The sequence below is a fragment of the Tamandua tetradactyla genome, chromosome 14 (assembly GCF_023851605.1).
Source record: "Tamandua tetradactyla isolate mTamTet1 chromosome 14, mTamTet1.pri, whole genome shotgun sequence".
In the NCBI taxonomy this organism is placed as follows: Eukaryota; Metazoa; Chordata; class Mammalia; order Pilosa; family Myrmecophagidae; genus Tamandua; species Tamandua tetradactyla.
Genome location: NC_135340.1, coordinates 38,816,314 through 38,821,020, shown reverse-complemented (window position 1 = coordinate 38,821,020; position 4,707 = coordinate 38,816,314). Strand labels below are relative to the sequence as shown.

General features: G+C 33.6%; 1 pseudogene; it reads left to right on the top strand.

Moving 5' to 3' along the window:
* Positions 1-426: 426 nt before the first annotated feature.
* LOC143654966 (olfactory receptor 4N4C-like) lies at positions 427-1,354 on the top strand (annotated as a pseudogene).
* The last annotated feature ends 3,353 nt before the right edge of the window (positions 1,355-4,707 follow it).

Below are 4,707 nucleotides of genomic sequence, written 5' to 3'. Positions count from 1 at the left end.
CTCCTTGATAATGTTCAAGCATTTTCATTTGCTATCAATTTTCTATCTAACTCTCCAGGTTTATTTGTATAAGGTCTCCAAATTGGGAGTGTGATAAGCCTAAAGGATGTATGTGGGTTAATATGACAATTTTTAATTTCCTAAAGACAGAAACAAGTCCAGGGTGGAGGCTCCCAGAGTCTTACATGAGGGAACAGTGAGCTAAAATCACAGGTTTGAAAGGAAGAAGAATATAGCTTCAGCACCAGGGTATGGGAAGTTATAAAATTTGGAGGAATGAAAGATAGAAGGAATTTTTTACCATATGGGAGAGTGACTGTATAAAATGGAAGTAGCATATGCTACTTTCAGCTTGAGAAGAATATGATCTGGATGAAAGAAATGAACATCAATTCTCTGCTCCTTGATGTTCCATATGCAGAGGAGATGGAAAGAGAGAACAGCACAGAGGTAACAGAATTCATCCTCCTTGGTCTGACTCAGTCTCAAGATGTTCAGTTCCTGGTCTTTGCGCTGATCATAACTTTCTACCTCATCATCCTCCCTGGAAATTTCCTCATCATCCTCACCATCAGGTCTGATCCTGGCCTCACAGCCCCTCTCTACTTCTTCCTGGGCAACTTGGCTTTCTTGGATGCCTCTTACTCCTTCATTGTGGCTCCCAGGATGCTGGTGGACTTCCTTTCTGAGAAGAAGGTGATCTCCTACAGAGGCTGCATCACTCAGCTCTTTTTTTGCACTTCCGTGGAAGTGGAGAGGGGTTACTTCTTGTAGTGATGGTCTTTGACCACTACATTGCCATTTGTCAGCCCTTACACTATTCAACTGTCATGAATCCCAGAGTCTGCTATGGATAGCTGTTGGCTCTGTGGTTTGGGGGCTTTGTTCATTCTATAATCCAGGTGTCCCTCATCCTCCACTTGCCCTTCTGTGGCCCAAACCAGCTGGATAACTTCTTCTGTGATGTCCCTCAGGTCATCAAGCTGGCCTGCACAGACACCTTTGTTGTGGAGCTTCTGATGGTCTCTTCAACAATGGCCTGATGACACTGCTGTGCTTCCTGGGGCTCCTGGCCTCCTCTGCGGTCATCCTCTGCCATGTACACAGGTACTCCTCCGAAGGGAAGAACAAGGTCCTATCCACATGCACCACTCATATCATAGTTATATTTCTCATGTTTGGACCTGCCATCTTCATCTACACTTGCCCCCTCAGGGCCTTACCAGCTGACAAGGTGGCTTCCTTTTTCGACATGGTGATCTTTCTTTTGATGAATCCCATGATTTATACCCTTCAGAACCAGGAAGTGAAAATGTCTATCAGGAGGTTATTGATTCGGCATGTGGTTTGCTGAACGGATTTTATAATGAAAATCCAAGAATAGTGGATGCCCAGTAGAAATAATTTATTTAGAAATGATTTTCATTGTGTCTCCTGTTTGTCAGTACTATTGTAGGCACTGGGAGAGAGATATGCATAATGAGAGAAAAACTTGATGGTGTTTGGAGTATAATGAGTAGTGTGAAAAGCTTGGAGCTTAAATTTTATGAGACTTTTAAGTCTCAAAACAAGTAAGGACATTCAGGCTGATAATCACAAGTACCAAATTAAGTCATCTGCCTTTAAATAACCAAATGTGACCACAAATAAATTATGGTATATTAGGCAATATTTCATGCTGAATAATTTTAAATATATAATATAACCACACCCTTAAGATGGACTTAGAGCAATGTTCATATGGAAATTTATAACTTTATGCTTATATTAGAAAAGGTGAAACTTATAAATTCAATGAGTGAAGTTTCCATCTTAAGAAGCTAAAAAAGAAGAGCGCCTGAAACTCAAAATATGTGTAAGGAAAGAGGTAGAAAGATAATAAGTTATGAAAAAATCTACAGCTATCATTATTACAAATAATGAAATTGTGAATACTTTCCCCCTAAGATCAGAAAGAAGACAAGGTTATGTGCACTCAACACTTCTTTTCAGCATTATACTAGATGTCCTAATCAGTACAATAAAGTTTTTTTTAAATGTATTAATGTTGGAAGGGAAGAAATAAAAATGTTTTTACTCATAAATGCGTGATTTTGTATGCAGAATACCCTATGGTATCTTCAAAGACACTTCTAGGACTTAGCAAATTTATCAAGGTCACAAGATACAGGGTCAATATATAAAAAAAATTCTTATTGGAGATGTGAAGTAACTGGAACTCTCATTTAAATGGGTGATAAAATAGTAGAACCACTTTGGAAGACTACATGTTCTTATATATGTAAATATTACAGTCTTCTAATTAAGCAATTCTACTCATATATCTTTACCAAGGAGTGATGAAAGACTTGTCCAAATATTTCCATTGCAGTGCTTTTCATAACAACCCAGTTTATCAACAGAATACTGTGCTGTTTCATATAATGAGATTTACTGTACTTAGCAATAAAGAGAAAAAAACAAATTACTAACACATGCAACATTATAAAAAAAAACCTCAAATATTATGTAAAATCTAGAAACAAGAATGCCTGTTTGTTTTCAATTATATGAAGTTAAGGACATGCAGTACTCATCTATGGTGATAGAAAACAGAGCAATGGTTACATCTCTTAGGGTGGATTGACAAAAAAGGTGCATGAGGAAATTTCCTGGGTGATGAAAATATTCTACGTATTGATCAAGGTTTTGTTTATACACATTTGTTAAACATCTATCATACTGCATATTTTTATACATAATTCTTATAAATTATATCTCAATCACTAAAAAAGTAACCAAAGGATGATTTTGATGCTATTGTAAACCTCACCTTTTAAACATTTAATACCCATGCTGTTTTGCTAGTACATAGAAATGCAATAGCTTTTTATATATCGATCTTGTTTTCAGTGACCTGGAGAAACTAATTTTAATTTTTTCCTGTCTTTTTTAAATATGATTTTTAAAATATTTCCTCCACAGACAATCATGACTCTTGTGAATAAAGAATGCCCTATTTATTCCTTTCCAAATTGTATGTCTTTTATTTCTTCAATACAATGCTGAAGGAGAGAAGTGAGAGTGGGCATTCTTGCCTTATTCCCAATCTCAGAGATAAAGCATTCAGTCTTTCACCATTTGTATTTTATTAGCTATGGTTTTTCTAGATGCCATTTTTAAGGGTGAGGATATTTTTTGTATTCCTAGATTTCTCCAAGACTTTTTTTTAATGATTAAATGTTGTTAAATTTTGTCAGGTATTTTTTCCACATCTCTTGGAATGATCATGTTTTCTCTTTTTAGTTTGTCGATGTGGTAATTGTAATAGTTGCTTTTCAAATGTTGGGTTGTGTATCCTAGGATAAACCCTATTTAGTAATGATTTTTTCTCCTTTTGATATATTCATAAGGTGCAGTCTACTGTAGTCTTTCTTATTTGAATATCAGAGTGTTGAAGTGTTTGCATAGAATTAAAATTTTTTCTTCCTGAAATATTTAGTATAATTCACCAGGAAAAAATGTAGGCCAGAAGTTTTCTTTATGGGAAGATTTTTAACTATAAATTTTATTTATTTAATAGGCATATGACTATTCAGAATATCTACTTGAGTTAGCTTTGTCATCATGCCTTTTCTATTTTTATACATTTCACGTAAGTTACTAAATTTATTGGCATGAAATTGCTCATAATATTCCCTTATTATTCTTTTAATTTCTGTAATATCTATGCTGATGTCCCTTCTTTAATTCTAGATATTCTTAATTTATATAATCCTTTTTGTTTTTATGTCAGTCTGAGTAGTTTTATAAATTTCATTGTTTTTACAAATAACTATGTTTTGATCTCATTTATTGCTCAGTTGCTTTCACCATTTCATATATTTCATCTCTTATTTGTATTATTATCTTCTTTTTGCTTTCTTTGGATTAAATGTCTTCATATTTTTCTAATTACTCAAACTGAAAGATTATGTTATTGTTTGAAATCCTTTCTTGTTTTGAAATATATTGAACTAAACTTATAAGTTTCCATCTAAGCACTGCTTACACTGCACCAACATATTCTGTTTTGTTCTGTTCTCATTTTTGTTCAATTCCAAAATTTCCTATTCTTTCCTTTGACATTATTATTTCATTTTGAAGAAATATGTTTTGTATTCATATTTTAAAATTTGCTAAATATATTTCTGTTAATTTCTAGATTAATTCTATCATGTTCCAAGAGCATATTTTGGATGATCTCAATTAAAAATATGTTGGAATATTGTGATATCTCAAACATGGCCCATAAGAATAATGTTTACCTGTTGAATGCTATAAGTTTTGGGGTTTTAATCTAAGAGCCCACTTTTGAAAAATCAAATTATTTTGATGATATATCTGTAGGGCTTTTCATCAATATGTTGGGAAGTTGTAAATTTTATCCTCTCTAGTCAGCTGATACAGTCCAAATATTGTGTAAGGCATCATGGTCAATGGGAAATACTTGAATTTATTTTTGCTGAATTATAAACTTAATCAAACATAAACACTGCTAGAATGCTCCTATTTTTCCAATTTGTCTCTAACTTTCTGAATACCCAACAGCTTTCATTCTTTGATGCCTTTACATATTCTGTTCCCTCCTTTCATTTTTTTACTGGTAAACATTTCCATCAAAACTAATCCTAATGTTGTTTCTAGAAATAATTCATCACCTCATATTCACTCTTCTGTACTATCATT